This window comes from Oncorhynchus mykiss, chromosome 6, assembly GCF_013265735.2.
Source record: "Oncorhynchus mykiss isolate Arlee chromosome 6, USDA_OmykA_1.1, whole genome shotgun sequence".
Taxonomy (NCBI): domain Eukaryota; kingdom Metazoa; phylum Chordata; class Actinopteri; order Salmoniformes; family Salmonidae; genus Oncorhynchus; species Oncorhynchus mykiss.
Window position 1 is genome coordinate 54,353,102 of NC_048570.1, and position 17,942 is coordinate 54,371,043.

The 17,942-nt window shown below is 40.9% G+C and overlaps 1 protein-coding gene across 1 annotated transcript in view; it reads right to left on the reverse strand.

Moving 5' to 3' along the window:
- The window catches only part of LOC110526925 (SH3 and multiple ankyrin repeat domains protein 2), a 245,405-nt gene extending 227,605 nt beyond the window's left edge, over positions 1 to 17,800 (reverse strand). The window contains exon 1 of the mRNA XM_036981764.1: positions 17,652 to 17,800. The gene's annotated coding sequence lies outside the window, so the exon portion shown is untranslated. The remainder of the gene's footprint in view (positions 1 to 17,651) is intronic.
- Between the last annotated feature and the right edge of the window lie 142 nt (positions 17,801 to 17,942).

Below are 17,942 nucleotides of genomic sequence, written 5' to 3' on the forward strand. Positions count from 1 at the left end.
TCCAAAACATAAAGCAAAATCTACAATGGAATGGTTCAAAAATAAACATATCCAGGTGTTCGAATGGCCAAATCAAAGTCCAGACCTGAATCCAATTGAGAATCTGTGGAAAGAACTGAAAACTGCTGTTCACAAATGCTCTCCATCCAACCTCACTGAGCTCGAGCTGTTTTGCAAGGAGGAATGGGAGAAAATGTCAGTCTCTCGATGTGCAAAACTGATAGAGACATACCCCAAGCGACTTACAGCTGTAATCGCAGCAAAAGGTGGCTCTACAAAGTATTAACTTTTAAGGAGGCTGAATAATTTTGCATGCCCAATTTTTCAGTTTTTGATTTGTTAAAAAAGTTTGAAATATCCAATAAATGTCGTTCCACTTCATGATTGTGTCCCACTTGTTGTTGATTCTTCACAAAAAAATACAGTTTTATATCTTTATGTTTGAAGCCTGAAATGTGGCAAAAGGTCGCAAAGTTCAAGGGGGCCGAATACTTTCGCAAGGCACTGTATATGTAAACAACAGGGTGCAGCATATCAGGAGATCAACCAACACAGAAGCACGTTCCTACTGACCAGAACCCTGCTGATCATGCCTTGAGATGAGTTCCTGCAGGAAGCATGACTCTCAGCATATGGTTTACAGGACCAGCTTCCTTGCTCAGGTCAGCAGAGCCAGAAACTCCTCAGACACCTTTTGACTTGGTTGACTCCGGATCTGACATCAAGATCCGCTCCCAAGATACTTGGCATGCCACCAACGTCTCCAGTAAGAAGTTCGACCTCAAGCGCTTTGAGAGGTTCTCAAGCGCTTTGAGAGGTTCTCAAGCTGGCGAGCACTGACACAGGCAACAACTTGGCTTGTGCACATTGCACATTCCTTCAAACAAAGGATGGAACATCTGTGACAAACCCTGCTCCATCGAGGACCTGGATCAGGCCAAGACCATCATAATACACAGTCTACAACACAGCACCTTTCAAGAGGAAATGGAATGGAACACTCTTCAGTCTGAGCCCCTATTCGATGATTCAGGCCTACTGAGGATTGGAGGATGCCTGTCCCCCAAGATGAAATCAACCCTCTCATCATGAGGCGCATCCTGGATTTCATGTTGCTGAAGGTGGGTCCATCCAAGCTTACTCACGAAGTCTTGACCACATTTGTGGCAGAAGTCTCAGCCATTGTGAATGCTCTTCCACTGGTTCCTGTGTCTATGGATCCAGACTCCCCCTCATCTTGACACCAGCGACACTACTCACCCAAAAGGTCTCTGCCATTCCCCCTCCACAAGGGATTTTAACGAGAAAGACCTCTTCAGCTGTCAATGGAGACAAGTACAGAGCCTTGCCAACACCTTCTGGCACAGTGGGAAGAAAGAATATCTTCCTTCCCTGCAGAGTCATCGGAAGTGGCAAAATGAGAAGCCCAACCTTCAGCCAGGAGACATTGTGGTGCTGAAAGACAGCGAAGCTAAAATGAACAACTGGCCCATGGACATCGTCACAAAGACCTTTCCCGGCAGAGATGAAAAGTTGAGAAAGGTCAAAGTCAAGACAGCAAGGGAGAGGTCATGCAAGACCTTCCTGTGTCCAGTCTCAGAGGCTATCCTACTCCTCTCTCCTGAGACTGATAAGTAACATTGAAGTTCTAACCTGCATAGTCTTAATGGTTAATGGTGGCATCCTTACAAGACTGAAACAGGTTTCCCTCAAGAAATTCCCTATATTTAGCACCATCCATCATTCCTTCAATTCTGACCAGTTTCCCAGTCCCTGCAGGTGAAAAACATCTCCACAGCATGATGCTGCCACCATGCTTCACTGTGGGGATGGTGTTCTCGGGGTGATGTTCTCAGGGTGATGTGAGGTGTTGGGTTTGCACCAGACATAGAATTTTACTTAATGGCCAAAAAGCTCAATTTTAGTCTCATCTGACCAGAGTACCTTCTTCCATATGTTTAGGGAGTCTCCCACATGCCTTTTGGCGAACACCAAACGTGTTGGCTTATTTTTTTCTTTAAGCAATGGCTTTTTCGGTCACTCTTCTGTAAAGCCCAGCTCTGTGGCGTGTACAACTTAAAGTGGTCCTATGGACAGATATTCGCTTGCTTGGTGGTGCCCCTTGCTTAGTGGTGTTGCAGACTCTGGGGCCTTTCAGAACAGGTGTATATATACTGAGATCATGTGGCACTTAGTTAAATAGGGTCACCTGTGTGTAATCTAATTATGTGATTTCTGAAGGTAATTGGTTGTACCAGATCTTATTTAGGGGCTTCATAGCAAAGGGGGTGAATACATATGCATGCACCACTTTTCACCACTTTATTTTTTATAATTTTTTTAAACAAGTTATATTTCTAACTTCACTTCACCAATTTGGACTATTTTGTGTATGTCCATTACATGAAATCCAAATAAAATCCATTTAAATTACAGGTTGTAATGCAACAAAATAGGACAAGCACCAAGGCGGATTAATACTTTTGCAAGGCACTGAACCAGGTGTGTTCTGGCCCCTGAAGTTGGGTTTGAGTTTGTTTAGGCTATCGTGTAATTCCATTGTTGACCACATGGGGGCCACTGTCCTGTGTTGATGTGTATGTTGTTCATTTAATGTGCTAAATCCTGCAGAAGAAGAATTGTTACGTTCCAAAATGGTGAATGTCACATTGTGGAGCTCCAGACGTTATGAAACAACATCCTTCTTGCTATCATTTTGTAGAAACATTGTCTGTAAGTAAAATTAATCACAACATATTTGGCATTCAATTCTTGATGATATTTTGTATGGATGATCATTTTAATGAGATTTATGAATCTTCTTGATAACAACATGGATATCTGTTCAATGCATTTGATCTTGTCGTGTTTTGGAGAATTACTTAAATCCTGTTTAATGCATGATGCTGCATATTTCTGTGTTTATGAAAATCTATACAAATACATGGTGTTATTATTGAGAATTAAGCCTATCAAATCATTTGTCACGTGCGCCGAATACAACAGGTAGACCTTACAGTGAAATGCTTACTTACAGGCTCTAACCAATAGTGCGAGAAAAAAAAGGTGTGTGTGTGTGTGTGTGTGTGTGTGTGTGTGTGTGTGTGTGTGTGTGTGTAAAACAACAGTAAAAATACATTTTAAAATAACAGTAGCAAGGCTATATACAGACACCGGTTTTATTGAGGTAGTATGTACATGTAGGTATGTTAAAGTGACTATGCATATATGATGAACAGAGACTAGCAGTAGCGTAAAAATAAGGGTTGACGGGTGGTGGGACACAATGCAGATAGCCCGGTTAGCCAATGTGCGGGAGCACTGGTTGGTCGGGCCAATTGAGGTAGTATGTACATTAATGTATAGTTAAAGTGCCTATGCATATATGATAAACAGAGAGTAGCAGCAGCCTAAAATAGGGATGGGGGGGGGCACACTAGAAGTTTTTCTCCAATGAACCATGGCGGAGATAGTTCCTACAAAAAAACGCCATTACTACTTATCTCTATTATATTTGAATTAAGTATCGATTTGTACATACATACATACATACAGACATACATACATACATACATATAGTACATTCAAACCCCTTCTCTTTTTCCAGATTGTTACTTTAAAGCCTTATTCTTAAAATGGATTTAATAGTTTTCCTCCCATCAATCTACATACCATATCCAATAATGACAAAGCAAAACCTGTTTTTGAATACATTTTTGCAAATGTATAAAAATAACTAATAAACTGAAATATCACATTTACATAAGTATTCAGACCCTTTACTCAGTACTTTGTTGAATCACTTTAGGCAGTAATTACAGCCATGAGTCTTCTTGGGTATGACGCTACAAGCTTGGCACACCATTATTCTCTACAGATCCTCTCAAGCTCTGTCAGGTTGGATGAGGAGCGTCACTGCACAGCTACTTTCAGGTCTCTCCAGAGATGTTCGATCGTGTTCAAGTCAGGGCTCTGGCTGGGCCAGTTAAGGACATTCAGAGACATGTCCCAAAGCCAATCCAGCATTGTCTTGGCTGTGTGCTTAGGGTTGTTGTGTTGTTGGAAAGTGAACCTTTTCCCCAGTCTGAGGTCCTGAGCACTCTAGAGCATTTTTTCATCAAGGATCTCTCTGTACATTTCTCCGTTCATCTTTCCCTCAACCCTGACTAGTCTTCGGGTCCCTACTGCTGAAAAACATCCCAAAGCATGATGCTGCCACCACCATGCTTCACTGTAGGGATGGTATTGGCCAGGTGATGAGCAGTGCCTGTTTTTTAGGTCAAAGTGTTCAATCTTGGTTTCATCAGACCAGAGAATCTTGTTTCTCATGGTCAGAGTCATTTAGGTGCTTTTGTAAAACTCCAAGCAGGATGTCATGTGCCTTTTACTTCTGTCTGGCTACTCTACCATAAAGGCCTGATTGGTGGAGTGCTGCAGAGATGGTTGTCTTCTGGAAGGTTCTCCCATCTTCACAGAGGAATTCTGGAGCTCACTGACCAAGGCCCATTGCTCCCGATTGCTCAGTTTGGCTGGGCGGCCAGCTCTAGGAAGAGTCTTGCTGGTTCCAAACTTCTTCCATTTAAGAATGATGGAGGCCACTGTGTTCTTGGGACCTTCAATGCTGCAGAAATGTTTTGGTACCCTTAATATAGATCGGTGTGTGCCTTTCTAAATCATGTCCAATCAATTGAATTTACCACTCCAATAAAGTTAGACATCTCAAGGATGATCAATAGAAACAGGATGCACCTAAGCTCAATATCTAGTCTCATAGCAAAGGGTCTGAATGTAAATAAGGTATATCTTTTTTTAAATGTATTTGATATATATTAGCAACAATGTCTTAAAAAACTGTTTTAGCTTTGTCATTATGGGGTATTGTGTGTAGATTGATGAGGTAAAAGTATTTATTTAATCTGTTTTAGAATAAGACTGTAACATAACAAAATGTGGAAAAAGTGAAGGGGTCTGAACACTTGTCTCTCTGCAGCAGAGATATGGTGAGAAATATATTCGGAACATCAAATCGCAATATCGAATGGCAATACCTTTAGTATCGTGACAACTGCAATAGATATCGTATCGGCACCTAAGTATCGTGATAATATCATATTGTGAGGTCCCTGGCTATTCCCAGCCCTAGAAAATAGTCTAACTTACGATTAGGGGAAACAACTTCTACCTTATTCCCAGAAGGTGCTGACAGTTGGGTGTCTTAGGATGCCACCAGACAAAGTAAAGACAAAGATGACAGTCATCTAAGGAGACTTGGATTCTCTTATCCACCCACCCACAGAAGGGGAGACAGCAGTGTGGGAGGTTAGAGGACCCTCATCCTGTTCCACTGAAACAAACTAGCCTTCCTAGATCAAACGCAGTGATCGTCTTTGGATCAATATCTGTCGCCTTGGCCACCACGGACCCGGCAACTGTCTCCTAGTGACAGTAAATTGGGAGGACTCACTGGGGCAGGCAACCCTGCATACATATGAGTGTGTGTTTGTTTGTGTTAGATTGTGTGTGATTGAGAGGTGTGTGTGTGTGTGTGTGTGTGTGTGTGTGTGTGTGTGTGTGTGTGTGTGTGTGTGTGTGTGTGTGTAGCAGTGTTTTGGCCTCTCCCCAGGGTGGCCAGAAACAGTAGCTCATTAGGGATAATTGGCTTCTTAAAGGCCCTCTGACTCATTATAATGGCTGCTTTTGGGGGTCTGGAGGAATCTCTGTCATTTTCTCCGCTCACACACCGTCTTATTTCACATCGTGAGAACACTAGATTTATGCTCCCAGGTCTCGGGGTTGCACACAAAGCTTTCACCATTCCTCTGAGCCTGTGGTGAAATTGCCAATGGTTATATTACAGTATGTGGAACACATGCATGCGCACACACACCCCAGCGAGACAAGAGGATATATGAATTATGAATCCAGTCACAGAACAAACAGGAAAATGGGTCACTGTGCATTAAAGTGTAGTACGTTGTTTCCGCCAACAGAACGTATAAAGGCCGTGTAGTATGGTAGCCTATTATAGTAGTGTATAGTAGTCCAGATGGGTGGCTCTAGGAACACCGGCGTAAAGAAAACATAAAGAAGGTAGGAGTTGATAGAAAATAATGTGTGTGGGAAATTCCACAGTAAGAGACTAACACTGAAACAAATTTTTCATTTTCAAATGTAAACAAAAGACTATGATTGCAAAGTTAAACAAACCATACAACTCTATTAAGCGAACACTGTTAAGCTAACGCGATTAGCATGAGGTTGTAATTAACAAGAACATTTCCCAGGACATAGACATATCTGATATTGTCAGAAAGCTTAAATTCTTGTTAATCTAACTGCACTGTCCAATTTACAGTAGCTATTACAGTGAAATATTACCATGCTATTGTTTTAGGAGAGTGCACAGTTTTGAACATAAAAAGTTATTAATAAACCAATTAGGCACATTTGGGCAGTCTTCATTCAACATTTTGAACAGAAATGCAATGGTTCATCTGATCAGTCTAAAACTTTGCACATACACTGATGCCATGTAGTGGCCAAAATCGAAATTGCACCTGGGCTGGAGTAATACATTATGACCTTTCTCTTGCATTTCAAAGATGACGGTACAAACAAAAATACAAAACAACAAAAAAAGGGGCAGATCCTTAAGAGGTTTTAAAAGTAGTCCTTGTGCATACAGTTGTATTGTTTGTTTCACTTTGCAATCATTGGCGAGATCATTTGTCTGAGTAAGGCACTCTGATCCTTCCTTGGTGGTGGTCAAAGAACTATGGAAAACTAGGCTTCAGTAAAGAGATTGCACCATCTGCCGCCAGCTAAACCAATCCAAATAAATCAATTACAGCATGGTTCAACCCATGTTCCCCCAATATTGACATTCAACTGATTCCTTATCTGATTCCTCATAAATGTTTAGTCAGAGTTTTTTTTCAATGGCACTAGAATGGGTTATTGTGCTGGAAGCCTCTCCAAATGTCTCTATTTAGACATTATCGCTCATCTGCTGCTGGTAAAATGTATGTGATAAGGCTTTACATCCCCTGCTATATTGTGGATCGAGAGTTACCTGTCTTAACAGAACACAGATGGTTTTCTTTTATGGAAGCCTTTCCAATATAATTCAGGTAGAGTCAGGCATTCCCCAGGGCAGCTGTCTAGGCCCCTTACTTTTTTCACTCTTTACTAATGACCTGCCTCTTGTGTGTCTATGTATGCTGATGACTCAACACTATACACATCAGCTACCACAGCAAGTGAAATCACTGCAACAGTTAACAAAGACCTGCAGTCAGTTTCAGAATGGGTGGCAAGAAATAAGTTAGTCCTAAATATTTCAAAACTAAAAGCATTATATTTGGGACAAATCATTCACTGAACCCTAAACCTCAACTAAATATTGTAATGAATAATGTTGGAATTGAGCAAGTTGAGGAGGCTAAACTGCTTGGAGTAACCCTGGATTTCATGGTAAAAACATATTGATGCAGTAGCTAAGATGTGGAGAGGACTGTCCATAATAAAGCGCTGCTCTGCCTTCACTACAACGCTATCAACAAAGATCCTACAGGCCCTAGTTTGGTTGCACCTGGACTACTGTCCAGTTGTGTGGTCAGGTGCCACAAATATTACAATTGGCCCAGAACAGGCAGCAGGGCTGGCCCTTAAATGTACACAGAGAGCTAACATTAATAATATGCATGTCAATCTCAACTGGCTGGTAGAGGAGAGATTGATTTCATCACTACTTGTATTTGTGAGAAGTATTGACATGTTGAATGCACCGAGCTGTCCATTTGAACAACTTGCACACAGCTCAGACACCCATGCATACCCCACAAGACATACCACCTCTGAGGCATACAGTATTACATAGAGCCATGACTACATGGAACTCTATGCCACATCAGGTAACTGATGCAAGCAGTATAATCAGATTTTAAAAAACAGATACAAATGTGCTGTATGGAACAGTGGGGAATGTGAAGAGACACACACCCAGGTACAGACACACGTAACACACACATGATAACATACGCACTATACACATGTACACAATATACACAAGAGTGTGTGGACACCCCTTCAAATTAGTGGTTTCGGCTATTTCAGCCAGACCTGTTGCTGACAGGTGTATAAAATCGAGAACACAGCCATGCAATCTCCATAGACAAACATTGGCAGTAGAATGGCCTTACTGAAGAGCTCAGTGACCTTCAATGTGGAGGACATAGGATGACACTTTTCCAACAAGTTGGTTCGTAAAAATGTCTGCCCTGCTAGAGCTGCCCTGGTCAATTGTAAGTGCAGTTATTGTGAAGTGGAAAAGTTTTGGAGCAACAACGGCTAATCTGCAAAGTGGTAGGACACACAAAATCACTGGGTCAAAGACATGGGATCAATGGGTCAGAGACATGGGAGGAATGTGTCTATACAGTGAGCCTGAAATAGGATACCTGTTATTGCAAGGAATTCTAATTAATCAACCACAGGCTAGGGCTGGGTTATAAACTACATCCTGTCCCTTTGTTCACTGGAGAGAACCACAGGAGAGAATCACTATAGAGAATCTCTGAAGACAGGGAAGGAACGACCATCTACCTCTCAACATAAAATCTATGATTTGAATAAACCTAATTTCCTCCCCCTGATTTGCTTTGGGTTTTGTGTTATTGAAGAGTAACATCAACTGCTAACATTTTGTTCAATCCCTCTCTCATCCCTCTTCCCCCAATCTGCCCTCTTCTTAGCAACCATCTACATTGACACTAAAGACGTACTCGGGAGAACCATCAAATGAATAAATATGTAGTCCAGCCGAAACATTCTTGTGAGAACTAGAGAAGAGCATGTATTTAGTCTTGCCCACATTAAGTTTATTTAAATGCTATTAGTCAATCTGTAAAAAAAATGCAGATGATACTATTACGTATGCAATTGCCCCGATTGCTGACCTGGCTGTGACAAGGCTACAGTCTGATTTTGCAGTTGTGCAAGAAGCCCTTACTGATTTAAAACTCGTACTTTAATACGGGCAGAACTAAATATTTGTTGTTTTCAAGTTCTCGTAAGATTGTCCCAGATGGATTACATCTTTACTCATCGGATGGTTCTATAATCAAATGTGTCTGGTTTGTATGATTTGTGTTTTGCTTTTTTTTTTATTGATGTGTATAATAACGTGTATTATGAACGTGTATTTGCAAACTTCAGATGTGCCGCAGTGTTTGTTTTTTTAAGACCGCAGTGGTTTCTTCCGTGGTGTCCTCCCATGAACACCATTCTTGTTTAGTGTTTTATGTATCGTAGACTCGTCAACAGAGAAGTCTCTGGAACATGCTAACATCTCTAAGTCTTTAGCTGACACTCCTGGATTCTCCTTAACCTCACTGAGCATTCTGCGCTGTGCTCTTGCAGTCATCTTTGCAGGACGGCCAGTCCTATGGAGAGTAGCAACAGTGTAGACAATTTGTCTTACCGTGGACTGATGAACATCAAGGCTTTTAGAGATACTTTTGTAACCCTTTCCAGCTTTATACAAGTCAACAATTCTTAATCTTCGGTCTTCTGAGATCTATTTGGTTTGAGGCATGGTTTACATCAGGCAATGCTTCTTGTGAATAGCAAACTCACATTCTGTTAGTGTTTTTTATAAGGCAAGGCAGCTCTAACCAACATCTCTAATCTCGTCTCATTGATTGGACTCCAAGGTTCACTGACTCCTGTCTCCAATTAGCTTTTGGAAAAGTCATTGGCCTAGGGGTTCACATACTTTTTCCAACCTACACTGAATGTTTAAATGATGTACTCAATATAGACAAGACAAATACAATAATTTGTGTGTTATTAGTTCAAGCACACCGTGTTTGTCGATTGTTGTGACTAAGATGAAGATCAGATCAAATTGTATGACTCATTTATGCAGAACTCCAGGTAATTCCAAAGGGTTCACATACTTTTTCTTGTCACTGTACTGTATTTTATACCATCCATTGCATCTTGCCTATGCCGCTCGGTCATCGTTCATCCATATATTTATTATACATTATATATTCTTATTCCATCCCTTTACTTAGTTTTGTGTGTATTAGGTAGTTGTTGTGGAATTCTTAGATTACTGTTAGATATTACTGCACTGTCAGAACTAGAAGCACCAGCATTTCACTACACTCGCAATAACATCTGCTAACCATGTGTATGTAACCAACAAAACTTGAATTGGTTTGAAATACCAACTGATTTGGACTCAACCCTCCTTGGTATGACAATATGTAGCACCAGGAAGATGGGCTAACTCTCCTTATCTTCCGGATGCTTTATTATTCTCACAAGACCATTATTGACCTTTACTAAAGGATCCTGAATGGTCCCTTTATTGGAGGCAACGTAGGGCTTATAAGACACAGCCTCACAGCCTATACAAGATGGCCTGGAATCCAGCACCTGTTTTTCTGTACTCTGTGTCATGAAAACACGTCATGTTTGGCAATCGGCATGACAAAGGGCGACAAGGAGGGGAATGATAACTCAGACTGGTGCCCAGGCTACATACAAGAAGTGATGATGATGAAACACATCAGAGAAACATAATGGGGAAGAGACAAGTTGGGTCCAAATTCAGAGCCATTAACTAGGGGCATTTAGTTGTGATGTTTCTGATAAATGAAAGGAGGGGTAGAAAGAAGCCAACAAATTGACAGTGCAGACAAAGCTAGCAGGTGTAGACTGGAAAATTGCCAGGAGGTCATTTTCTATGTACAACAGATTGTAAAAGTATTCACACCCCTTGGCATTTTTCCGATTTTTTTGCCTTACAACCTGGAATTAAAATATATTTTTGGGGGGGTTTGTATCATTTGATTTACAAAACATGCATACCACCTTGAAGATGTAAACATTTTTTTATTGTGAAACAAACAAGAAATAAGACAAAAAAACAGAACTTGAGTGTGTTTTTTGTCAATACTTTGTTGAGACACCTTTTGCAGTAATTACAGCTGCAAGTCTCTTGGGGTATGCCTCAATAAGCTTGGCACATCTAGCCACTGGGATTTTTGCCCATTCTTCAAGGCAAAACTGCTCCAGCTCCTTCAAGTTGGATGGGTTCCACCGGTATACAGCAATCTTTAAGTCATACCACAGATTCTCAATTGGATTGAGGTCTGGGCTTTGACTAGGCCATTCCAAGACATTTAAATGTTTCCCTTTAAACCACTCAAGTGTTGCTTTAGCAGTATGCTTAGGGTCAATGTCCTGCTGGAAGGTCACCCTCTGTCCCAGTCTCAAATCTCTGGAAGACTGAAACAGGTTCCCCTCAAGAATTTCTATATATTTAGCACCATTCATCATTCCTTCAATTCTGACCAATTTCCCAGTCCCTGCCGATGAAAAACAGGATATTGTTCTCAGGTGATGAGAGGTGTTAGGTTTGCGCCTGTCACGTTCTGACCCTAGTTATTGTGTTAATTGTTTGTTTTAGTTGGTCAGGACATGAGTTGGGTGGGCATTCTATGTTTTGTGGGACTAGGTTGTTTTTCTGTGTTTGGCCTAGTATGGTTCTCAATCAGAGGTAGGTGTCGTTAGTTGTCTCTGATTGAGAATCATACTTAGGTAGCCTGGGTTTCACCATTGTTTTGTGGGTGATTGTTTCCGTGTCTGTGTTTGTTTCACCACACACCACACAGGACTGTTTCGGTTTTCACATTTATTGTTTTGTATTCGGTTATCGTCTTTATTAAAAGATGTTTAACACTAACCACGCTGCATTTTGGTCCTCCTCTCCTTCAGCGGAAGAAAACCGTTACAGCGCCAGACATAGCGTTTTCCTTGATGGCCAAAAAGCTAGATTTTAGTCTCATCTGACCAGAGTACCTTCTTCCATATGTTTGGGGAGTCTTCCACATGCCTTTTGGCGAACACCAAACGTGTTGGCTTTTTTTCTGGCCACTCTTCCGTAAAGATTAGCTCTGTGGAGTGTACGGCTTAAAGTGGTCCTATGGACAGATACTTCAATCTCCGCTGTGGAGCTTTGCAGATCCTTCAGGGTTATCTTTGGTCTCTTTGTTGCCCCTCTAATTAATGCCATCCTTGCCTGGTCCATGAGTTTTGGTGGGTGGCCCTCTCTTGGCAGGTTTGTTGTGGTGCCATATTCTTGACATTTTTTAATAATGGATTTAATGGTGCTCCGTTGGGATGTTCAAAGTTTTTGATATTTTTTTATAACTCAACCCTGACCAGTACTTCTCCACAACTTTGTCCCTGACCTGTTTGGAGAGCTCCTTTGTCTTCATGGTGCCTCTTGCTTGGTGGTGCCCCTTGCTTAGTGGTGTTGCAGACTCTGGGGCCTTTCAGAACAGGTGGATACTGTATATACTGAGATCATGTGACACTTAAAGAAAGTCCACCTGTGTGCAATCTAACTAATTGTATGACTTCTGAAGATAATTGGTTGCACCAGATCTATTTAGCGGCTTCATAGCAAAGGCGGTGAATACATACATATGCACGCACCACTTTTCCATGTATATTTTTTTACACATTTTTTGAAAGAAGTAATTTTTTCCACTTCACTTCACCAATTTGGACAATTTTGTGTACGTCCATACTTTTGCAAGGCACTGTGAATGAGGAGGAGGCCCTCCCACATATGTTTGTGTAAAATTACAGACAGGTAAGAATCATTGATGAGCTCCTGTAATAATAGGCCAGTCACAGATCACATAAACTGTGTGAGAGAGAAGGTGGGAATGGGATGGGCACACACACACACACACACACACACACACACACACACACACACCTAGGCACAGTGCTCTCAAGTTCTCATGAGTGAGATTGAAAGAGTGAAGAAATGAACATCAACAACTGGGTTGTGGCACACAGCTAATTGAGCCATTAAAAAAAAGTGACTGAGCAACAGCAGCAAATTGATGAGTGAATAGCAGCAGGCAGCCATGTAACCTAATTGGTTTTCAATGCTCTCGTCTAGTGTGTGTGTGTGTGCAGTAGCAGTGCATGGGTAAAATAACTGGGGAAACAAAGCCACCACCCCAACCCCCCAAAAAAGCCGTATTACAACTGATGTATTGTGATTATTCCGTTGTTTGCTCTATAACCTGTTAATTCATATGCCCTGCGACTGTGATATACTGGCATCTTCAGTAAATAGTACCCGCAAAACAACCGTCTCAACGTCAACAGTGAAGAGGCGACTCCGGGCTGCTGGCCTTCTAGGCAGAGTTCCTCTGTCCAGTGTCTGTGTTCTTTTGCCCATCTTAATATTTTCTTCTTATTGGCCAGTCTTGTGAGGCATCTGTTTCTCAAACTAGACACTCTAATGTACTTCTTGCTCAGTAGTGCACCGGGGCCTCCCACTTCTCTTTCTATTCTGGTTAGAGTCAGTTTGCGCAGTTCTGTGAAGGGAGTAGTACACAGCATTGATCTTCAGTTTCTTGGCAATTCCTGGCATGGAATAGCCTTCATTTCTCAGAACAAGAATAGATTGATGCGTTTCAGAAGAAAGGTCTTTGTTTCTGGCCATTTTGAGCCTGTAATCTAAATGCTGATGCACCAGATACTCAACTAGTCTAAAGAAGGCCAGTTTTATTGCTTCTTTAATCAGAACAACAGTTTTCAGCTGTGCTAACATAATTGCAAAAGCATTTTCTAATGATCAATTAGCCTTTTAAAATGGTAAACTTGAAATAGCTAACACAACGTTCCATTGGAAGACAGTAGTGATGGTTGTTGATAATGGGCCTCTGTTTGCCTATGTAGATATTCCAAAAAACAAATATTTTAAAAAAATCGTCCGTTTCCAGCTACAATAGTAATTTACAACATTAACAATGTCTACACTGTATTTCTAATCAATGTTATGTTATTTTAATGGGCAAAAAAATGTGCTTTTCTTTCAAAAACAAGGACATTTCTAAGTGACCCCAAACATTTGAACGGTAGTGTATGTTATAGGCCTAAATGCCGAGACAATAAGAAGACACCGTGGCAGAATAAATTCAACCACAGCTTTGTTTAATCACAAAACTGGATAGCATTCTCTGTCCAGAGAAGTCCACAAAGGATATTGTGTGTACAGTAAAAGACAGAGTTACATGACCTACAGCATGGAAAAGCAAGGTAATGTTTCTGGCATTTTCGTGCCACTAAACAACTATCGATTTAGAACCACAGAGTTACCGCAAGTCGCAAAGGCAACAGGGGCTGCCTCTGTAACGGCTTTCTTTGGGTGAAGTAGAGTCGGACCAAAATGCGGCGTGTAGATTGCGATCCATGTTTATTAAACTGAAGCAACATGAATCTAAATACAAAATGAAAACCGAAACAGCCTAATACTCGTGCACATAAACACAGAATACGGACACTAAGGACAATCACCCACAAACACACAGTGAAACCCAGGCTACCTAAATATGGTTCCCAATCAGAGACAATGACTAACACCTGCCTCTGATTGAGAACCATATCAGGCCAGACATAGAAATAGACAAACAAGACATCCAACATAGAATGCCCACCCAGCTCACGTCCTGACCAACACTAAAACAAGGAAAACACACACGAACGATGGTCAGAACGTGACAGCCTCCACTATTCCAGCACCATTTCAACTTCAACATCATCAAATAATCTATGCTTAGTCTAATACAGTGACAACTAAAAAATACTAAAAACAATTCAGTCCAATCAACGTAAGCTACATATGATGTCCATAGTTCTGATTCATGTGTGCGTGCACATTTTGCAAGTACAAAAACATGCCAATGCCATCCTCCTCTCTTTCATGTTGACGAAACAGTCTATCACTCTGTCATACAGAACATGCTTTTATTTTTTCTTGTCCTAGGCAACCTGGCTAAAATGCTTGCTTGCCTAACTTCCATTCATGGACAACAATAGCTAGTTAACATTAGCCTTCTACATCTAGCTACATATTGAACGTCCATCCTCTCAGGCCAGGTGCATAACAATGTATGAATGAATGGCTTTTGGATTATCCAAACTCAGTAACGTAGTCTGATTACATTCAGTTACTTTTAGATTACTTTCCCCTTAAGAGGCATTAGAAGAAGACAAAAATGTATGTTACCAATTGAACCACATCTATTGCAGGATAAATCAATGTAAAAATGTACGCAGCTGGCCATATGTGGATGTAAACTTTTACTTCAAGGGTTGGTTATGTAGGCTTCTTCTAACCCATCGCTTTCTACTACATATAATAATATTATTAAATTATCTTCACATTAAAAACCGAAGTCTGTCAGAATTCCAGTCATTCCAATAAATCTTATACCCCTTGATCTTCAAGAATAGGACTCTGAAATATGGAAGTATAGATTAGCCATTGTTTAACCTGAGCATAACCCCAAAACTACAGACGTATTAGCCAGCCCTACTCTGTTGTTTATGATTTTGTTGTCATGGAGGACTGATTGGGCTCATTGATTCGAGTTGAAAAATAAATGCTGCGCTCATGGAATGGCATGCTTTGAGCACTACTGAAAAGTGCTATTTTCAATGTGAAAAACAAATGCCATATGCTGCATTTGCTATAGGCCTGTTGTTTACCATTTTGTTGGTGACACTTTGATATCTTGATAATATACAGCTGTTTAAAGGGAAAATCCACAGATAAAACAATAACAAAATGGTCACCCCGCCTCTGTTTTGGTAAAATGCTGAGGGATGGGCCTGGAGACATGTAACCACTCACAGATTAATAGACCGAGCTATGGATGCAAGGACTGACCATGCATGATATAAAAATTATATATATAATTTATAAGTCCAAAAATGGATGTAGCAACTACAAATTGCCCCTTTAAGTCTATCAAAGGTGTGCTAGTTTGAGCATGTGTCCATTAGGCCTATGGATTAATTTATTTTATCAGCATGAATTAGATTGAGCAATAAAAGCCCCACTTTTATTCCAAAGGCTGGGATCCCCACTATGCAGCTGTTGCAAGAGCGCATTTTTCACTGGCTTTCCACTGGTTTCAAAAACAGTGATTGATAGGCAGCTTAAACTTCTTGAAAATAAACCATTATTGGTTTCAAATACACAAACATCCACAACAAGGCGCAAGTGTGATTCACATCAATGCCCTATGTAGATATCAATAATAAGTGATATCTGTATCGCCATAGACTACACCACTGCTGTCATCCTTACCTCCAAGTGTTGGATAATCTTTGGATGCCGACAGCAGTCGCACCATTGGAAGACATAGCTTGGACTGTAGCCTACAAAAGCCTATTATTGCTCTTTTCCGGCGATTGATCAAACACATTTGGTGTCATCATGATGGTCTCTGACTTGTGGTCAGACTCACTCAGGTGGAACAAACTTAAACATGCTCCTTTTTTCAATGCTGATTTGAATGTCAATGAGAAGACAGAGAAGTGTCAAATACTTTTTTTTTCGCAAACATCCTTTCTGAATTTAAAAGTAATCCAAGAAGTAATCAAATTTTTCAAAAGTATCTGTTATCTGATTACAATATATTTGCTAGTAACATAACAGATTACAGTTACAGTTTTTTTGTAATCCCTTACATGTAATGAATTACAGTTACTTACCAACCCTGATTAATGATTGGGTCAGAATCGCTGTTATAATCATTGGCCAGTACGAAGAACTTAATAAAACCACAAGTCCAAATCCCTATCTACTGTACATCCATGGCTAATTTAGAAAAGGGACACTTTTATCTAGCAAGCTAGCCACCTGAGGACGACAACACAACAACACAGAAACAAATCAAATAAAAATTGTCAATGATGTATGCTACAAATTGGATTTGATAGGAGTGACACCAAAATCCAAGCTGGCTTCCCTTGACTCTTTTTTTTTATGTGCCTTGACCATTCACAGTTGAGCTCGCTCAGTTTAGCTCAATGCTGATTGGCAAATGTTTACAATTTTTTCATCAAGGGAGGCCAAATGCTCACTGGTTTCCCTTACCTTCAATACTATGGCAGCAACAATGTCATCCTCGTTTAGACCAGAGAGCATCAGATAAATGGCCTACACATAGAGAGACAGAGGGGTTTCCCTCGCCTCGATGCTTTCGCCAGTGAGATACATTAAGCCTCTTGTGAATTGAAGGAAAATTATGAAACACAGAGGAAAGATACATTATTTGATGTATTTTAATTTTTTTCTTGGTCAATTTTTTTGTGAAGCCTGGATTCCCTAGGCATCCATGAATGCATGCCACTGTATGTGTGTGTGTCTGTGTGTATCACTGTCAAAGTTTCATACAGGGAGAGAATGAATTGTGAATAGGACTTATGACTGAAAATATACTGCAAGTGCACCCTGTCTCAGAATCAACCTCTGAATAAACAGTGCATTCCCGTTGCCTAATTAACTCGAAATGCAAAAATTAGGCTACGTCAAGATGACAAATGCCTATTGCCTACCCCGTTACTTCTACATTAGACAATCACCATTATCACCAGCCGGCCCACCAGCCGGCCCTGTTGATGCCTGTTGGGATTCTACTCCATAACCGCGACGAATAACTGGAGAACACCTGTCCACTGCACAAACAGCGAGTGCTCAGTGTTTACCAAAAGAGATAGGCTAAACTTTAAAAAAAAGTAAAAAAACAAAAGAGTCTTACCTTGAAGGTTTTACCCGGTCCTTTAAGGAACAATGTTTTATTCCGTTTCACCTCCGCCCACAATCCTCAATACTGGCGGGGAAACTTCTTCTCAAAAGTCGGTGTTGCTCTGTGGACGTTGGCTGAAAGTGGGAACGAGGAGGAGGAGGATGAAGGGACGGGAGTGTTCGAGCTTGTGCTCCCGGAGAGGAACTCTGACGCGTGATGTAATTCAATACGCGGCGACAGACACCAAGCGCTGCTTTTACGCTCAGCAAGCAGATGAGCATAGGTTGGCACCTAAAGCGAAAG